Genomic DNA, 20851 nt, shown 5'->3' on the forward strand with positions numbered 1-20851 from the left:
AGGTGAACGCTGACTGAGGTCTAGTGCCAAGCAGGCAGCAAGCTTTAACAGGCTCATCACCACCAGAAACCTCTGGGACCCTCTGTGTTCGCTGTAGAATCAGAAGATCATGGAGCTGGAAGGCAGCCCTCACCCGGCCTGCGCGTCTTGTGGGGAGCATCTCTGCTGGAAGGCACATCGCCACTAGAACAATTTAGATAAAGAAACACCGTTTGCTAGAACAGTCTGCACCCCTTTAGCGTAGCTGAGTTAGTGTAAGACAGGCATATGTTTGGGTTGGGCCAAAAGTAGCAAATGTATCTCATCAGTCTCCATGGCGACCATGACCACTCCCCAGTCCTCTCTTCTCTAACCCTTGTCCTTGGTCTCTGTGACCGTTCAGTGTAAGATGGCTTCTAGATCCCTCACCACCTGGTGGTCCTCTCAAGTTTGTCAATGTACTCCTTTTTTTTTTTTTTTTTTAGGTAATTTATTTGTTTCTTTTATTTTTTTATTTTTTTGGCTGAGTTGGGTCTTTGTTGCTGTGCGCGGGCTCTCTCTAGTTGCGGCGAGCGGGGCTACCCTTCGTTGCAGTTCACAGGCTTCTCAGTGCGGTGGCTTCTCTTGTGGAGCATGGGCTCTAGGTGCATGGGCTGCAGTAGTTGTGGCGCACGGGCTCCATAGCTGTGGCTCACGGGCTCTAGAGCGCAGGCTCCGTAGTTGTGGCGCACAGGCTTCGTTGCTCCGCAGCATGTGGGATCTTCCCAGACCAGGGATCCAACCAGTGTCCCCTGCATTGGCAGGCAGATTCCTAACCACTGTGCCAACAGGGAAGTCCCCTGTCAGTGTACTTCTTAAACGATGACAGGACTAAACACAGGGTATGAAATACCAGGTGCATCGAGTGCTATGGCAAGATTCAGACACAAGACCACCGCAGTCTAGCGTCTCTGTAATTACAAGAGGAGGCCGGGCCCAGACTGGGTCCGAGTGGGGACTCTCTGGCATAGTCTGAGATAAACCTGGGAGAGGCACAAATCTTGGGTGACCATAACCGCATGATCAGAGAAGGATGGACAGGATTTAGCACCCATGTGTAACCAAGGATTATACACAAATGCTGCTTTGTAATTTTAGTACAATCACTCCTTTAATTTTCTTTGGTAAACATCTTGAAAATGTGTGGTCTGCTCTGTGTGTTGTCTTTGTAGTTAGGAAAGAGGGAGGTCACAGATGGAAAAGAAGGAAAAGCGAGGTAGGAAAGTGCGCCCTCTTCCCAGGGCAGGAAGGACCCTGTTGGCCGTCCTGGCACGTGGACTGAAAAGTCAGAGGCTCTGATGTCAAACAAATGTGATCTGGGAGGACTGGTTGTCGCCCGAAGCTAGTGGAATAACTGGAAGGCAGGGAGGGATTGAGACCAGTGGTGGGTACTGGTGTTCGTGTCCTGTCCCCTGCCAAGAACAGTGGGGAGCTCGGTGTTCAGGGAGAGCGTGGAGGAGGCAGAGGGGGTGCCCCAAATATATTCACCAAAAGCCACTTTTCTTGGAGAAGGAAGAGGACAATTGTTTCAGGTCCCTTGCACACCTGTTCCTGTCTTGTGCCAGAGAGTCTGGACTTTAAAGAATGCTTTAAAGAGTGTCTTGTCTAGGAGAGAGACACGTTCAGGGAGATTTCCAAGGGTAGAAGGCCAGAGGCAGCTTTGTCCTTCAGAAGGTGAAGGCTACTTGGAGAGCTGGCAGTCTGGAGGTGAGGGTAAAAGCAAGCACTGTTTCCTCATGTTGGAGCCAGAAAGATGAATTGTAATTAGAAGTAATGTAATAATTCTGCTTGCTTATAATTTCTGCAGTTGTCACAGTTGAACCTGGAGAGTCTCCCTCTGCAGTGAAAATGTTCTGTGACTCACCGACAGAATGGGCTTGTTTCCGAAAAAACTCAGAGCAGGGCCAAGGTCTCAAGTGGTCATGTGGTTGGAACCATCCTACAGCAGGAGGCTTCTTTCCGAACCTATGTTGACACCAGCCCAAGCAGCAGCCACTAGCTCTTTGTCATTTTGTTTAGTCCTCAACACATCACTACACATAATAACTTCGTCATGAAAGACTTCCTGATTCTGTGGGTACTTGATGGCTGATAAGGCCGCTTCTGATCTGATTTTCTCCTGCTAATGTCACCGTCTTCCTGGAAGTAACCTCCTGAAGTAGAGTAGTGCTGATAAACAACTAACTGTAAAGCCTGAGGGTGGGGAGAGAGGGAGGGGCAGTTTCCTTGTCTGAAATACCTGGGTTCTTGGGTTCCCACATGGCTGACCTGACATCTGAAACAATATGACATTATGGCAACTGGAAACATACATGCAAAGAACTTCCATGGAAGGATATTTTCCTTTTAGGGAAAAAGCAGCCTCGTTTTGGTGCTCTTTCTTTAAACTGGGAGCCAACATTTCGCCTGAGGGCATCTTCACAAGCTCCTCTAACAACACAAACAAAAGACCTAGATAGATCTCGCCTAATAAAATCCACAGCATCTCAGAAATTCCAGGGAACGTATCGTTCTCATGTTTAAGAGAAAGGAGCAGGTTTGGAAATGGAATCTGTTGAAACGCACGTCAGCCTGTAATTAGGCTGCTTAAAGAGGAGTTTAAATGTTCCGGACACGTGCAACTATTCGGAGCTGTGAAATGTGTTTGTTCGTCCCTTCCTCTCCCTTCCGTTTATTCACTGGTATTTCCTGGGGGCCATCTCTCTATCCAGTGTCTGTTTGACCTTCCAGGTGAGAAGCAGCTCTGTAGGGTTCTAACTCTGCAGGAGAGAGAGTGGGTAGTCACCGCCGTCCTGAGAGGCAGGCAGCGGGACGCTAGTCAGGCGCTCCGGCGTCACCGTTCCGTCTTGTAAGCTCCCGGCAGCCTTTACATGTGGAAACACAGTTACGGCGGTGGGTGATGGCACCGCGTGGCTGGTGGCACCGCGTGGGTGATGGTGCCGCGTGGCTGGTGGCACCGCCTGGGTGATGGTGCCGCGTGGGTGATGGCGCCGCGTGGCTGGTGGCACCGCGTGGCTGGTGGCACCGCCTGGGTGATGGCACCGCGTGGCTGGGGCTGGGGCCACAGGCGCCCGTGCTTGCTCGCCTTCCCTACTTTCCCAGGGGAGTGTGATCTTTACTCACTGTCTTCTCCTGCCCTCTTGTTGCGAAGAGAGACGTGTCCCAGGCGGGTCTCTTCAGTATCTGGTCTCTCTCTTCCCCCTTGATTTTTTTCTGCTCTCCATAAACATCCCTAGTTCTCCCGCTTTTGTACAAACCATCTTTCTATTCTGCAACTCCTCAAATGCCATCTCTTTTCTCTGTTTCCAGGGACCACTAACCTTCTCACATGGTCCTTTCTCCTGTCTATTCACTCCACCCTCTCCCTGCGAGCGCCCTACAGCCCGCTAGATGAAACCACCTGCAGAGGTGACCTCTGAGGTAGAGAGGTGTGTCCCATGTCTGTCATCTTTTTCTTCCTTTGGAAACAGACTCCATCAGTTTTAGCCGAGTGCCAGGCTGCGCAGCGAACGCGTGCATTTTCCAGGTTCCCGGGCAGCTAGGTGTTGCCGTGTTCGTAACTTCCAGACCATCCTCCTGAAAGGAAGGGGTGCGTTCTGCATGAAGCGTTTCACCTTCCTGCTGCCTAGACTGTGGGGGGGTGACAGGAGCAGTACTTCTGGGCCTGCGGGGGAGACCTCGTGCTCCAGACGGCCGTGCACCAAGAGGGAAGGAGCGAGGCGCTCCCAGCGAGGCGGTGTGGCTGTGTCAGCCCAGCACGGCTCGCGCTGGCCGGCTGTCCGAGGGGCAGCGTGCGTCGCACTGTCGCGGCCGCTGTCGCAGCAGCCGGACCTGTGCGCTTGCAGCACAGCGCACACCTGCGTCACTGCGGCCCCGGCCACTGTTCCTCAGGCCGCGCGCTCCCTGCGGCGCGGACGGCGCGTCCTCCTGCTCGGGCTTGCCAGCTTCTGCCCCGTCCTGCCTGCCTTCCCACCTCTCCGATTCTTCCTCGTTTATCTGCCTCCATGGCTCTCCCTTCCCTGTCCCTCCTGTCGCCGGGGTTTTCTCCACCGACTTTCTCCTCCACATTCCGTGCCCGCCTTTGGGAAGCTGATCCCAGCTGCCCGTTTCAATCCTTTCCGCAGAACTTACCAGCCCTGCCTTGGACAGGTGCAGGTGCTTAGCGCACAGCGACATGGTGTGATGGTTAAGAGCGCAGACTCTGTTCTGTTTGAATCCCAGTTCTGCCACTTACGCATCGAGGGATCTTGGGCTCTTACTTAACCTCTCTGTGACATCGTTTCCTCAAGAATGAAAGGAAGATAACACGAGTGCTTATCTCAAAGGGTTATTGTAAGGATTAAATGGGTTAAAAGCTGTGCAGCACCTAGGGCAGAGCCTGGCACCTGGATGGTGCCAAGTAACTGATAACTCTTGATGCTGTTGGCATCACACCTGAGGACAGAGGTCCCAGGCCTGACCAAGCTGTGGCTGGCCCAGACGTGACCTCAGAGTCCTGGTCCCTCGTGGTGGGTCGGTGGCTGGACACGTGATTGGATCCTGTGCCTGCCTGGATTCCTGATCTCCTCCCTGCTCTGGGCTCTGGGGATAACAAAATAGTTTTATTCCCCTTTGTGTCAGTGACTTTTAACACCAGGCTCCAGTTCTGGCCCTTCACTGGAGCCCCGAGGCTGCCTCCTAAGTTACCCACGGCTGTGGCGCCCGGGACCCGTCCTTCACGTCGCTGTCAAAGCTGCCAGCGTGGGCTCTGCTTGGCTGCTGGAATCATAGACCTCGTACTGTGGGGCTGATGCATGTGAGCATTCCCGTACACTGCTGAGCATTTTCACTGGGAAGTTTCTCTTTCCTGCTCTTGGGTAATTATGGCTGTCAGACTTCTGTGGATTAGTAGGGAGACCTAATTCTAGAATCAGACTGATCCTAATAAAAATCAGCTACTCCACTAGCATTGGGGAAATTATCTAAGTATTTAGAATTTCATAACACACAGCCCACAAGTACGTAAGGTAAAATTGGATACATTCAGATAATGTACATAGGGAACTTGGACATAGGAGGCAGTCAGTACCCTTTTTTCTCTTATTTTAAAAATAACATTTATTCTCTTTACTTTCATTTTTATTTTGCATTTATTTTCCTGTTAACCTCATGTGAGCGGCTGAAGGGTTTGACATTGCTTGTGCCCTTCCCTGCGGGAGGAGCTCATTCTTCCTGGGTTTGCTAGCAGTGCAATGACTCAAAGAGTTTAACATTAAATGAATGAATTTATATCAGGCTGATTCCAGAAATGGGCTTAAGTCACCCTTTGGTAAGGATTGGCTTCCCAAAGCCATGCTGTGTTGAACAAGTGGGGCGGTCAATTCTTCATCTGACTATACAGAGAGCCAGCCCAGAAGGAGCTTTCCTTTTTTTTTTTTTTAAACAGGAATTGCTACTGAAAGGTAGGTCACTGTCATCTAGCTCTGGTCTTTTATGCTTCTGAAGTCCTATAACTGATGCAGTGGTGGAGAAAATAAGTAGTTGTCTATATACCCTGCCTCTTGAAAGGGATGAAAGAAACAAGCTTAGGGCTAAAAAGAAATCAAGTAGGTTCTTGGTTCTCTCCCCAAGTAAGACCTTGACTCCCTTAATAAAAATAAGCTAGTGCTTCCAACACTGGCAGTGGAAGAAGACTCCAAATATTATGTGGGATATACTTATACTAAAAATCTATGTGTCGTTTTCTGAAATTCAAATTTAACTGGGGATCCTCTTGTTTCTCTGGCAACCATAACTAGGAGAGCAAGGAAAAGTGGTGGCGGTGATGGGTTCTATGTGAGAAGAAGGGAGGGCAGGAAAATGTCCACTCCTTGAAACAGACAGAATTCTTGTGGACATGCTCTGGCTGGGTCGGAGCCTAAGACACTGCGCCCTTGAGAGTTGGTTTTTTCTTTCCTTTCCTGCTTTAAAGAACGTTCCTGAGAAAGGCCTTTATCACCCCACTGTCCTCAGAGAGGGAGACTCTTCACTCTACACTGGAGCTGTTTGTTCTTTTAAGAGCCTTCTGAGAAACAGAACATTGAGGGGAAAAAGAGATACGCAGTGAAATGCTTAAAGCATAACCTAATCTGGGCCAAATGTAGCCCACAGCATCCTAAAAATGAGACACGTGGGCACCTCCAGCCTCTAATTACACGGTGAGGATGACGCAGATTGGCTGCAGCTCCGGGTTGCTGGAGTGTACAAAACCAGACATCTCTCTTCTTATGGGAAATGGGGAAGCAGTCACTTCAGCGATGGTGGGATGGAGAGAAGGCATGCATTTAATTCTCGTCAGTATGAATGTGTTGTTTATTTTTACCTACCTAATATAGTTTTTGTGAGACTCAAAGCATCCAAAATCATCTGTGTGTTAAAAAAATGAAGTCAAAACAAAGGAACTTAACATTGCTAGTTATTAGGGAAAATGCAAATTAAGAACACAGTAAGATACCACTACCTACTTTTGAGAATAACTAAAATTAAATTATAAAACAAAACAAAACAAAAACTGACAACATCATGTGCTAGCCAGGTTGTAGATCAGCAATGCAGAATGATACAGTCACTTGGGAAAACAGTTTGGCTATTTCTCACAAAGGTAAACATGCACTTATCATAGCACCCAGAAGTCTCACTCCTGGTATTAAACTTGTTAGTTCCAAGACAAGCAAAAACGCACATCCACAGAAAAACCTGTATGATAATGTTTATAACAGCTGTGTTCATAATAACCAAAAAACTGGCAAAAGACAAAGTACATCCATTGGTAGGTGGATAAACACACTGTGGCACGTCCAAGCAATGAAATGCTCCTCAGCAGCCTAAAGGACCAAGGCTAGTGATGTGTCCAGAAACATAGCTAGATGGCAAAATCATCATGTAAGCGAAAGAAATCAGACTCAAAGGCTACATGCTGTATGACTCTATTTATATGACGTTTTATTTTATTTGTTTTTTATTTTTTTTATTTTTTAGATTTAAAAATTCTCATTTATTTTTTAGGTTAAAGTTTATAAAATATATTCAACCATTTACTTTTTTTAATGTTAATATATTTTATGTAAACTAAGAGCTAAAATATCATTTTAACATCTTTCATATAAAACATTGAGATTTAAAAAAAAAATTTTTTTTTAACAATAAACTGCATATATTTAGAGTGTACAATTTTGTATCCCAATCTCCCAATTCATTCCCCCCCAACCCTCCACACTTTCCCCACTTGGTGTCCATGTTTGTTCTCTACATCTGTGTCTCTATTTCTGCCTTGCAAACCGGTTGATCTGTACTATTTTTCAATAGTCCACATATATGTGTTAATATACGATATTTGTTTTTCTCTATCTGACTCACTTCACTCTGTAGGACCGTCTCTAGGTCCATCCATGTCTCTACAAATGTCCCAGTTTCATTGCTTTTTCCAGCTGACTAATATTCCATTGTATATATGTACCACATCTTCTTTATCCGTTCATCTGTGGATGGACATTTAGGTTGCTTCCATGTCCTGGCTGTTGTAAATAGTGCTGCAATGAATATTGGAGTGCATGTGTCTTTTTGAATGATGGTGTTCTCTGGGTATATGCCCAGTAGTGGGATTACTGGCTCATATGGTAGTTCTATTTTTAGTTTTGCAAGGAACCTCCATACTGTTCTCCATAGTGGCTGAATCAATTTACATTCCCACCAACAGTGCAAGAGTGTTCCCTTTCCTCCACACCCTCTCCAGCATTTACTGTTTGTAGGTTTTCTGATGATGCCCATTCTGACCGGTGTGAGGTGATACCTCATTCTAGTTTTGATTTGCATTTCTCTAATAATTAGTGATGTTGAGCAGCTTTTCATGTGCCTCTTGGCCATCCGTATGTCTTCTTTGGAGAAATGCCTATTTAGGTCTTCTGCCCATTTTTTGATTGGGTTGTTTGTTTTTTTGATATTGAGCTGGATGAACTGTTTATATATTTTGGCGATTAATCCTTTGTCTGTTGATTTGTTTGCAAATATTTTCTCCCATTCTGAGGGCTGTCTTCTCGTCTTGCTTATAGTTTCCTTTGCTGTGCAGAAGCTTTGAAGTTTCATGAGGTCCCACTTATTTATTTTTGTTTTTATTTCCGTTACTCTAGGGGGTGGATCAAAAAAGATCTTGCTGTGAATTATCTCGAAGAGTGTTCTTTCTGTTTTCCTTTAGGAGTTTTATAGTGTCTGGCCTTACATTTAGGTCTTGAATCCATTTTGAGTTTATTTTTGTATATGGTGTTAGGTAGTATTCTAATTTCATTCTTTTACATGTAGCTGTCCAGTTTTCCCAGCACCACTTATTGAAGAGGCTGCCTTTTCTCCATGGTATATCCTTGCCTCCTTTGTCACAGATTAGTTGACCATAGTTTATCTCTGGGCTTTCTATCCTGTTCCATTGATCTATATTTCTGTTTGTGTGCCAGCACCATACTGTCTTGATCACTGTAGCCTTGTAGTATAGCCTGAAGTCAGGAAGCCTGATTCCCCCAACTCTGTCTTTCCTTCTCAAGATTGCTTTGGCTATTCGGGGTCTTTTGCATTTCCATACAAATCGTAAAATTTCTTGCTCTAGTTCTGTGAAAAATGCCATTGGTAATTTGATCGGGATTGCATTGAATCTGTAAATTGCTTTGGGTAATATAGTCATTTTCACAATGTTGATTCTTCCAATCCAAGAACATGGTATATCCCTCCATCTGTTTGTATTGTCTTTGATTTCTTTCATGAGTGTCTTATAGTTTTCTGAGTACAGGTCTTTTACCTCCTTGGTTAGGTTTATTCCTAGATATTTTATTCTTTTTGTTGCTATGGTGAATGGGATTGTTTCCTTAATTTCTCTTTCTGATCTTTCATTGTTAGTGTATAGAAACGCAAGAGATTTCTATGTGTTAATTTTGTATCCCGCAACTTAACCAAATTCATTGATTAGCTCAAGTAGTTTTCTGGTGGCATCTTTAGGATTTTCTATGTATAGTATCATGTCATCTGCAAACAGTGACAGTTTTACTTCTTCTTTTCCAATTTGGATTCCTTTTATTTCTTTTTCTTCTCTGATTGCTGTGGCAAGGACTTCCAAAACTATGTTGAACAGTAGTGGCGAGAGTGGACATCCATGTCTTGTTCCTGATCTTAGAGGGAATGCTTTCAGTATTTCACCATTGAGAACGATGTTTGCTGTGGGTTTGTCATATATGGCCTTTATTATGTTTAGGTCGGTTCCCTTGATGCCCACCTTTCGGAGAGATTTTATCATAAATGGGTGTTGAATTTTGTCAAAAGCTTTTTCTACATCTATTGAGATGATCATGTGGTTTTTATCCTTCAATTTGTTACTGTGGTGTATCACATTGATTGATTTGCATATATTGAAGAATCCTTGCATTCCAGGGATAAACCCCACTTGATCATGGTGTATGATCCTTTTAATGTGTTGTTGGATTCTGTTGGCTAGTATTTTGTTGAGGATTTTTGCATCTAAATTCATCAGTGATATTGGTCTGTAATTTTCTTTTTTTGTAGTATCTTTGTCTGGTTTTGGTATCAGTGTGATGGTGGTCTCATAAAGTGAGTTTGGGAGTGTTCCTTCCTCTGCAATGTTTTGGAAGAGTTTGAGAAGGATGGGTGTTAGCTCTTCTCTAAATGTTTGATAAAATTCACCTGTGAATCCATCTGGTCCTGAACTTTTGTTTGTTGGAAGAGTTTTAATCACAGTTTCAATTTCATTACTTGTGATTGATCTGTTCATATTTTCTATGTCTTCCTGATTCAGTCTTGGAAGCTTATACCTTTCTAAGAATCTGTCCATTTCATCCAGGTTGTCCATTTTATTGGCATGTAGTTGCTTGTAGTAGTCTCTTATGGTGCTTTTTATTTCTGTGGTGTCTGTTGTAAATTCTCCTGTTTCATTTCTAATTTTATTGATTTGAGTCCTCTCCCTCTTTTTCTTGATGAGTCTTGCTAGAGGTTTATCAATTTTATTTATCTTCTCAAAGAACCAGCTTTTAGTTTTATTGATTTTTGCTATTGTTTTCTTTGTTTCTATTTCATTTATTTCGCTCAGATCTTTATGATTTCTCTCCATCTATTCACTTTGCATTTTGTTTGCTCTTCTTTCTCTAGTTTCTTTAAGTGTAAGGTTAGATTGTTTATTTGGGATTTTTCTTGTTTCTTGAGGTAGCATTGTATTGCTATAAACTTCCCTCTTAGAACTGCCTTTGCTGCATCCCATAGGTTTTGGTTCATTGTGTTTTCATTGTCATTTGTCTCTAGGTATTTTTTGATTTTCTCTTTGATTTCTTCAGTGATCTGTTGGTTATTTAGTAATGTATTGTTTAGCCTCCATGTGTTCGTGTTTTTTACATTTTTTTTCCTGTAATTGATTTCTAATCTCATAGCGTTGTGGTCAGAAAAGATGCTTGATATGATTTCAATTTTCTTGAATTTACCAAGGCTTGATTTATGACCCAAAATGTGATCTATCCTGGAGAATGTACCGTGTGTACTTGAGAAGAATGTGTAATCTGCTGTTTTTGGATGTAATGTCCTATAGATATCTATTAAATCCAGCTAATTTATTGTGTCATTTAAAGCTTGTGTTTCCTTATTAATTTTCTGTCTGGATGATCTGTCCATTGGTGTAAGTGGGCTGTTAAAGTCCCCCACTATGATTGTGTTACTGTCAATATCCTCTTTCATAGCCGTTAGCATTTGCCTTATGTATGGAGGTGCTCCCATATTTGGTGCATATATATTTATAATTGTTATCTCCTCTTCTTGGATGGATCCCTCGATCTTTATGCAGTGTCCTTTCTTGTCTCTTGTAACATTTTTTATTCGAAAGTCTATTTTATCTGATATGAGTATCGCTACTCCAGCTTTCTTTTGATTTCCATTTGCATGGAATATCTTTTTCCATCCCCTCACTTTCCGTCTGTATGTGCCCCTAGGTCTGAAGTGGGTCTCTTGTAGACAGCATATATATGGGTCTTGTTTTTGTATCCATTCAGCCAGTCTGTGCCTTTTGGTTGGGGCATTTAGCGCATTTACATTCAAGGTAATTATCGATATGTATGTTCCTATTACGATTTTCTTAGCTGTTTTGTTTTTGTTTCTGTAGGTCCTTCTCTTCTCTTACGTTTTCTTCTTAGAGAGGTTCCTTTAGCATTTGTTGTGGGACTGGTTTGGTGGTGCTGAATTCTCTTAGCTGTTGCTTGTCTGTAAAGCTTTTGATTTCTCCATCGAATCTGAATGAGATCCTGGCTGGGTAGAGTATTCTTGGTTGTAGGTTCTTCCCTGTCATCACTTTAAATATATGGTGCCACTCCCTTCTGGCTTGTAGAGTTTCTGCTGAGAAATCAGCTGTTACCCTTATGGGAGTTCCCTTGTATGTTATTTGTCGTTTTTCCCTTGTTGCTTTTAGTTACTTTTCTCTGTCTCTAATTTTTGTCAATTTGACTACTATATGTCTTGGTGTGTTTCTCCTTGGGTTTATCCTGCCTGGGACTCTCTGCGCTTCCTGGACTTGGGTAGCTATTTCCTTTCCCATGTTAGGGAAGTTTTCAACTATAATCTCTTCCAGTATTTTCTCGGGTCCTTTCTCTCTCTCTTCTCCTTCTGGGACCCCTATAATGCGAATGTTGGTGCAATTAACATTGTCCCAGAGGTCTCTTAGGCTGTCTTCAGTTCTTTTCATTCTTTTTTCCTTATTCCTTATTTCCACATCAGTGATTTTCACCATTCTGTCTTCCAGGTCACTTATTCACCTTTCTGCCTCAGTTAATCTGCTATTGGTTCCTTCTAGTGTATTTTTCATTTCAGTTATTGTGTTGCATATCTCTGTTTGTTTGTTCTTTAATTCTTCTAGGTCTTTGGTAAACTTTTCAGTCTTTGCATCCAGTCTTTTTTCAAAGTCCGGGATCATCTTCACCATTATTATTCTGAATTCTTTTTCTGGAAGGGTGCCTATCTCCTCTTCATTTAGTTGTTTTTCTGGCATTTTATCTTTTCTCTTCCTCTGGTACAAAGTCTTTTGCCTTTTCATTTTCTCTGTCTTTCTGTGGCTGTGGTTTTCAGTTCCACAAGATGAAATACTGCTGATACTGCTTGATACTGCTGTCTGCCCTCTTGTGGAGGAAGCTGTCTAGGAGGCTCGTGCCTTGCTTCCTGATGGGAGGGACTGATGATGGGTAGGGCTGGGTGGGTAGAGCTCAGTTAAACTTTAATCCGTTTGGTGGGCGGAGCTCAGTAAAACTTTAATCTGCTTCTCTGCTAATGGGTGGGGCTGTGTTCACATCTTGTTGGTCGTTTGGCCTGAGCCCATCTAGCACTGGAGCCCACAGGCTCTTTGGTGGGGCTAATGGTGCACTCTGGGAGGGCTCACGCCAATGAGCACTTCTCAGAACCCCTGCCACCAGTGTCCCTGTCTCCTTGGTGAGCCACAGCTGCCCCCCACCTCTGCAGGCAACCGTCTAACACCAGCAGGTAGGTCTGGTTCCATCTCCTGTGGGATCACTGCTCCTTCCCCCTGGGTCCCACACACACTTTTTTGTGTGCCCTCCAGGAGTGGCGTCTCCGTTTTCCCCAGTCTTGTGGAGGTCCTGCAATCAAATCCCTCTGGCTTTCAAAGTCTGATTCTCTGGGGATTCCTCCTCCCATTGCTGGACCCCCAGGTTAGGAAGCCTGACATGGGGCTCAGAACCCTCAGGCCTTCTGCGGTAAAACTTTTCTCCAGCTTGTGAGTCACCCACCCAGCATTTATGGGATTTGATTTTAATGCAATTGCGCTCCTCCTACCGTCTTATTGTGGCTTCTCCTTTTTCTCTGGATGTGGGGTGGTTTTTTTTGGTAAGTTCCAGTGTCTTTCTGTCGGTGATTGTTCAGCAGTTAGTTGTAATTCTGGTGCCCTTGCAAGAGGGAGTGAGCACATGTCCTCCTACTCCACCATCTTGATTGTTCTCCTTTGTGACATTTTAAAAGAGGCAGAAGCCAGAAAGTAGATCAGTGGGGTGGGGAACTTGTACAAAGGGATATGAGGGAATTTGGGGGCTGATAAAACTATTCAATATCATGGTTGTGTGATGGTTACACAATTGTATGCATTTGTCAAAATTCATTGAACTGTATACATTAAAAGGATGATTTTACCCTATAAAGTAACTCAATAAACCTGACTTTAAAAAAAACTGTAAGGTACTATTTTCATTAGGATATCATTATTGAGATAGGATTAAGATGGCGGAGTAGGAGGAGGTGCGCTCACTCCCTCTTGCAAGGGCACCAGAACTAACTGCTGAACAATCATCGACAGAAAGACACTGGAACTCACCAAAAAAGACAACCCACATCCAGAGAAAAAGGAGAAGCCACAATAAGACAGTAGTAGGGGTGCAATCGCATTAAAATCAAATCCCATAAATGCTGGGTGGGTGACTCACAAACTGGAGAACAGTTATACCACAGAAGTCCACCCACTAAAGTGAGGGTTCTGAGCCCTATGTCAGGCTTCCCAACCTGGGGGTCCAGCAACGGGAGGAGGAATCCCCAGAGAATCAGACTTTGAAAGCCAGAGGGATTTGATTGCAGGACCTCCACAGGACTGGGGGAAACAGAGACTCCACTCTTGGAGGGCACACAAAAAAGCGTGCTCACCAGGACCCAGAGGGAAGGAGCAGTGATCCCACAGGAGACGGAACCAGACCTACCTGCTGGTGTTGGAGGGTTGCCTGCAGAGGTGGGGGGCAGCTGTGGCTCACAGAGGAGACAAGGGCACTGACAGCAGAGGTTCTGGGAAGTGCTCATTGGCGTGAGCCCTCCCAGAGTCCTCCATTAACCCCACCAAAGAGCCTGTAAGCTCCAGTGCTAAGTAGCCTCAGGCCAAATGACCAACAAGATGTGAACACAGCCCCACCGATTAGCAGAGAAGCAGATTAAAGTTTTACTGAGCTCCGCCCACCAAATTGGATTAAAGTCTTACTGAGCTCTACCCACCCAGCCCTACCCATCATCAGTCCCTCCCATCAGGAAGCAAGGCACGAGCCTCCTAGACAGCTTCCTCCACAAGAGGGCAGACAGTAGTATCAAGCAGTATCAGCAGTATTTCATCTTGTGGAACTGAAAACCACAGCCACAGAAAGACAGAGAAAATGAAAAGGCAAAAGACTTTGTACCAGAGGAAGAGAAAAGATAAAATGCCAGAAAAACAACTAAATGAAGAGGAGATAGGCACCCTTCCAGAAAAAGAATTCAGAATAATAATGGTGAGATGCAAGGCAGAAATAGACACAGATGTAGAGAACAGACACATGGACACCAAGTGGGGAAAGCGGGGAGGGTTGGGGGGGGATGAATTGGGAGATTGGGATACCAAATTGTACACTGTAAATATATGCTGTTTATTGTCTGTTAACTGTATCTCAATAAAAGTTCTTAAAAAATAAAAAATAAAAAGATATCATTATCAACTATGTTTATGTGATCTTATATTAGAATATTTAATATGCTTTGTAGTATAGTTTGAAGTTTGGGAGCCTGATTCCTCCAGCTCCATTTTCCTTTCTCAAGATTGCTTTGGCTATTTGGGGTCTTTTTTGTTTCCATACAGATTGTAAAATTTTTTGTTCTATTTCTGTGAAGAATGCCATTGATAATTTGATAGGGATTGCATTGAATCTGTAGATTGCTTTGAGTAGTATAGTCATTTTCACAACACTGATTCTTCTCATCCAAGAACATGGTATATTTCTCTATCTGTTTGTCATCTTTGATTTCTTTCATCAGCGTTTTATAGTTTTCTGAGTACAAGTCTTTTGTCTCCTTAGGTAGGTTTATGACCAGCTATTTTATTCTTTTTGTTGCAATGGTAAATGGGATTGTTTCCTTAATTTCTCTTTCTGATTTTTTGTTGTTAATGCATAGGAATGCAAGAGATTTCTCTGCATCAGTTTTGTATCCTGCAACCTTACCAAATTCATTGATTAGTTTTAGTAGTTTTCTGGTGGCATCTTTAGGATTTTCTATGTATAGTACCATGTCATCTACAGGCAGTGACAGTTTTCCTTCTTCTTTTCCAATTTGTATTCCTTTTATTTGTTTTTCTTCTCTGATTGCCATGGATAGGACTTCCAAAACTATGTTGAATAGTAGTGTTGAGAGTGGACATCCTTGTCTTGCTCCTGATCTTAGTGGAAATGCTTCCAGTCTTTCACCATTGAGAATGGTTTGTTGTGGGTTTGTCATATATGGCCTTTATTATTTTGAGGTAGGTTCCCGCTATGCCCACTTTCTGGAGAGTTTTTTTCATAAATGGGTGTTGAATTTTGTTAAAAGCTTTTTCTGCATATTCTACAAAGCTACAGTAATCAAGACAGTATGGTACTGGCATAAAAACAGAAATATAGGTCAATGGAACAGGATAGAAAGCCCAGAGATAAACCCACACACATATGGTCACCTACTTTATGACAAAGGAGGCAAGAACATACAATGGAGAAAAGACAGCCTCTTCAATAAGTGGTGGTGGGAAAACTGGACAGCTACATGTCAAAGAATGAAATTAGAACACTACCTAACACCATACACAAAAATAAACTCAAAATTGATTAAAGACGTAAATGTAAGACCGGACACTATAAAACTCTTAGAGGAAAACATAGGCAGAACACTTTATGACATAAACCATAGCAAGATCCTTCTTGACCCACCTCGCAGAGTAATGGAAATAAAAACAAAAAATAAAGAAATGGGACCTAATGAAACTTTAAAGCTTTTGCTTTTAACCATAAACATGACAAAAAGACAACCTTGCAATGGGAGAAAATATTTGTGAATGAAGCAACTGACAAGGGGTATATCTCCAAAATATACAAGCAGCTCATGCAGTTCAGTATCAAAAAACCAAACAACTCAATCCAAAAATGGGCAGAAGACCTAAACAGGCATTTTTCCAAGGAAGACATACAGATTGCCAACACACATGAAAGGATGCTCAACATCACTAATCGTTAGAGAATGAAAATCAAAACCACAATGAGGTATCACTTCACAGCAGTCAGAATGGCCATCATCAAAAAATCTAGAAATGATAAAAGCTGGAGAGGGTATGGAGAAAAGGGAACTCTCCTACACTGCTGGTGGGAATGTAAGTTGGTACAGCCACTAGGGAAAACAGTATGGAGGTTACTTAAAAAACTAAAAATAAAACTACCATATGGCCCAGCCATCCCACTCCTGGGCATATACCTGGAGAACACCATAATCCAAAAAGAAATATGTACCACAATGTTCATTGCAGCATTATTTACAATTGCCAAATCATGGAAGCAACCTAAATGTCCATAGACAGGTGAATAGATAAAGAAGATGTGGCACATATGTACAATGGAATATTACTCAGCCATAAAAAGGAACAAAATTGAGTTATTTGTAGTGAGGTGGATGGACTAGAGTCTGTCATACAGAGTGAAGTAAGCCAGAAAGAGAAAAACAAATACCGCATGCTAACTCATATATATGGAATCTAGAAAAATGATATTGATGAATGTAGTGGCAGGACAGGAATAGAGATGCAGATGTAGAGAATGGCCTTAAGGACATGGGGGTGGGGAGGAGGGGAAGCTGGAACGAAGTAAGAGAGCATTGACATATACACACTACCCAGTGTAAAATAGATGGCTAGTGGGAAGCTGCAGAGCACAGGGAGATCAGCTCAGTGCTTTGTGACAACTGGAGGGGTGAGATCGGGAGGGTGGGAGGGAGGCTCAAGAGGGAGGTTCATATATGGGGATATATGTATACATATAGCTGATTCACTTTGTTATACAGCAGAAACTAATACAACATTGTAAAGCCATTATACTCCAATAAAGATGGAAAAAAAGAACATTTAATATGTGCCAGTCACTGTGCCACACATTATATATTAGATGATTTTACACATATATATATGAGGTGATTTTATATACCTGTGTATATTAGAGTGATTATTAGCTGAGGAAACTAAGACTCAGAGAGGTTAAGAAACTTGCTCAAGGTCACAGAGTGGGGTAAGTGGAAGAGACGAGATTTGAATCTAGCTGTGTCTGATTCCAGAGCTTTCACATCTTTACTGCCCTAGTTCAAGGTGTAAGCATAATCAACTCATATATCTAGTCAGGGTTTCTCAACCTCAGCACAGCTGACATTTGGGGCTGGGTAAGTTTTTGTTTGGGGGGATTGTCCTGTGCATTCTAGAATATTCAGCAGTGTCCCTGGCCTCTGCCCACTAGATGCCAGCAGTGCCCCCTCAGTTGTGGCAACTAAAAATATCTCCAAAAAAAACAAAAATATCTCCAGATGTTGCCAGATGTAACCTGGGAGCAGCCCTTCCACCACCATTAAGAACACTGAGACTTCAGGGAGACTGTCTCAAAGAAAGACCAGTGTGGAGCCCCTGTGAATACTGAAGACCCAGAGAAGGTATCTGGTGTATTTGGGTAGCTGGGGCCCTGACTAAACTGGAGCATTTGGGTAGTGGGTGAATCCTCAGAAGTTAATTAATTCTATGAAAAGCTCAGGTGCAGAAATATATATGCATATGGACATAGAAGGATGAAAGGATGAAACCATAGTTTCATGAGAAACACAGCTCAAAATGCATGCTTTTCCTCCTATAGTCACTGTGGGGAGCTTTACACTTGTGCCAGAGGTGCCTCATCATGCAGGGTGGGGCTGGGGCTGTCCTGCGGAGCTGCTTCGGCTCTGAAATCTCTGCCTGTGGCACGTCTTCACCGTTTGGAAACAGCTAGCAGTTGCCAAAAATGGTGAGCAAGGTAGACAACCAAATTAGGTGAGTATGTGTATTTTCTCAAAAGGCAGAGGTGACCATGAAGTAATAAGATTGATCTTTCTGTGCAGAGCTTGTTCAGTGATTGTTGTATGTTTGGTAGTTTTGTTAAACAAATAGTACAGTAATAATACTAGGTACCAGTCACTGAAAGCTTACTATGTACTTCATGGTATGCAATATTCATTTCATTGAATCTTCATAAGAATTCTGTGATCTGTCACCAAAAATATAAATTAACTGAAAATGGATCAACAACTTAAATGTAAGAGCTAAAGCTATAGTTCTATAGCTAAAACTGTTCGAAAACATAGTTGCAAATCCTTGTGACCTTGGATTAGGCAGTGGTTTAAAAATATGACACCAAAAGCACATGCAATAAAAAAACAGTACATTGGACTTCATCAAAGTTAAAAGCGTTTCTGTTTCAAAGAACACTATCACGAAAGTGAAAAGACAATCACAGAATAGGAGAAGATATTTGCAAACCACATATCAGATAAGGGATTAATATGCAGAACCTATAAAGAACTCTTACAAACCAACAATAAAAAGATAAACTGATTTTAAAATGGGCAAAGTAAATACACATTTCTCTGAAGAAGATGTACAAATGGCCGGTAAGCATGTGAAAAGATGCTCAACATCATTAGCCATCAGGGACATGCAAATTAGAACCACAGTGAGATACTACTTCACGCGCAATGGGATGACCGTGATAAAGAAGACAGACAATACCAAGTGTTGACAAAGATGTAGAGTAATTGGAACCCTCATACATTGTTGACGGGAATGTAAAATAGTGGAGCTGCTGTAGAAAAGTTTGGCAGTTCCTCAAAAAGTTAAACATAGACTTACCATATGACTCAGCAATTCCACTCCTAGATATGTACCCAAGAGAAATAAAACTTATGCCCACAACAAAAACTTCTACAGGAATGTTTATAGCAACAGTATTCATAAAAGCAAAAAAATGGAAACAATCCATGTCTGTCAACTGATGAATGGATACACGGGTTGTGATACCTTCATCCAGGGGACTATTATTCAGCCAGAAAAAGGAATAAACTACTGCTATTAATACATGGTATAACATGGATGAACCTTGAAAATATTGTATGATTCCATTTACGAGAGAGGTCCAGAATAGCCAAATACATAGAAGCAGAAAGTAGATGAGTGGTTACCAGCGACTGAGAGGAAGAGGGAATGGGGCGTGACTGCTTAGGGGTCTGGGGCTTCATTATGGGATGATATGTTCTAGATTAGATAGTGGTGATGGTTGTACAACTTTGTGAATATACTAAAAAACGCTGAATTGTATACTTTAAATGGGTGAATTTTGTGAGTGAATTGTATCTCAATTTTTCAAAAAGAACTCTGTGCATTGATTACTATTGTCACCTCTCTTTTACATAACAGAGAACTCGTGTTAAGAGACAAGTTATTCTCAGTGGCTGGATAAAATGTGAAAACCCCTCGCACCTCCCAACACTTAGCACTTTGGTATATTTGCTTCTAGTCCTCTTTCTATGCAGTTACGTGTGCGTGTGCATGTGTGTGATATGAATTTAATATAAATCATGTTATATCTATTGTCCTACACACTGCTGGCTGTTTTATTCTGTTTTACTTTAGAGATCAGTCCATGCATATTTATGTAGAGAGAGACAGAGACAAAGACAGAAAATGGGAGAAAGGAGTTCCTTAGTATTTCATGGAATGAATGCATCATAATTTATTGAATCTTTTCTCTTATTAAGGGATACTTTAGTCCATCCATTCTGTGAACAACATGTTTATTCCCCAGAGTTCTATCCTTGCTGGTCTCCCCACTCTCCCTGGATTCTCTGTGCTCTGCTCTCATGTTACCTGCTGTCCAGTGGTACCAACGCAGTGCCTCCATCAGACAAGAGGGCCCGGCCCTGCACTGTGTGCTCTGGAGGTCCTTACACAGGCAAATACATACGACGTAAATTAACTGAGGACCAGCGGAAGACCTTTGTCATCCAGAATCCAGCACTCAGCACAGGTAGAGTGTGACCCGTTTCTTTAAACATCCACTCTGCTAATACTGCCCAGGTCCCAAGGAAACACTTCTCCACGTCTCTCTCCCTACGTCCCGAAAACAAAAGGCAGCTGCCTCTAAATTTGCGCTGCCAACACAGAGCTGGATGCTGCTTCTGAGTCTGAAGAGGATTCGAGCAGGGTCGATATTTAGACAACTTAACTGGCCAGATCCCCCTCCCAGACTGCAAGGAGCAGGACAGATTATCACACGACAAAGTGTTTCCCAGGAGCAGTAGAAAGTAGGTGCTGAACCTCCATTTTCTTGCTTCTCTTCATGTTCTAAATCCCGATTCTCCTGCTGCACTTGTGGCACAGAATGGTGGAGAAACATTTACAGTATTAAACAATATTATTATTTTAAATTATATAGCCTGTTATTTTACATGTGTATATATGTGGGTCTGTGACGCCATGAAGATAACCAGTTCTTTACAGTGGCAGCCAGGTGGGCTGTGGTGAACTGTTTGCAAAGATAGCTGCCAGTAGTGCTTCCCATCCCTGTCTGCTTGGGGCATCTCTCCCGTCAAGAAGTGGAGTCTGTTTCTCTCCACCTGAATCTGGAATGACCTTATGATTTGCCTTGGCCAATAGAAAGTGGCACAAGAGACTATGTCCATTTGCGGCTTAGACCTTAGGCCTGGCAGCCTCTGCTCTTTCATTGGGATCCAGCCACCATGCAAGGAAGCCACCTCCCTTTAGACCACTGAATGGTGAGAAACCACATGGAGAGAGAAGTCCCGGTCTCCAAGCCACCCCCTCACAGCCCCAGGCGTGTGAATGAGGTCCCCCTCCAGTTCCAGCTGAGCTTCTGCACGACTGCAGTCTCACGAAGAACTCAGCAGACACTAGGAGAAGAACCAGCCGGCCAGTCCACAGAATGGTGAGAGGTAAGAGCTCATTCTTTTA

General features: G+C 43.0%; 1 long non-coding RNA gene across 1 annotated transcript in view; it reads left to right on the top strand.

Annotated features, from left to right (window-relative positions):
- The window catches only part of LOC130855901 (uncharacterized), a 40832-nt gene extending 22931 nt beyond the window's left edge, over window positions 1–17901 (top strand). Inside the window, exon 7 of the long non-coding RNA XR_009054389.1 lies at window positions 17319–17901. This is a non-coding gene — a long non-coding RNA (uncharacterized LOC130855901). The remainder of the gene's footprint in view (window positions 1–17318) is intronic.
- The last annotated feature ends 2950 nt before the right edge of the window (window positions 17902–20851 follow it).

The sequence above is a fragment of the Hippopotamus amphibius genome, chromosome 6 (assembly GCF_030028045.1).
Source record: "Hippopotamus amphibius kiboko isolate mHipAmp2 chromosome 6, mHipAmp2.hap2, whole genome shotgun sequence".
NCBI classification, from domain to species: domain Eukaryota; kingdom Metazoa; phylum Chordata; class Mammalia; order Artiodactyla; family Hippopotamidae; genus Hippopotamus; species Hippopotamus amphibius.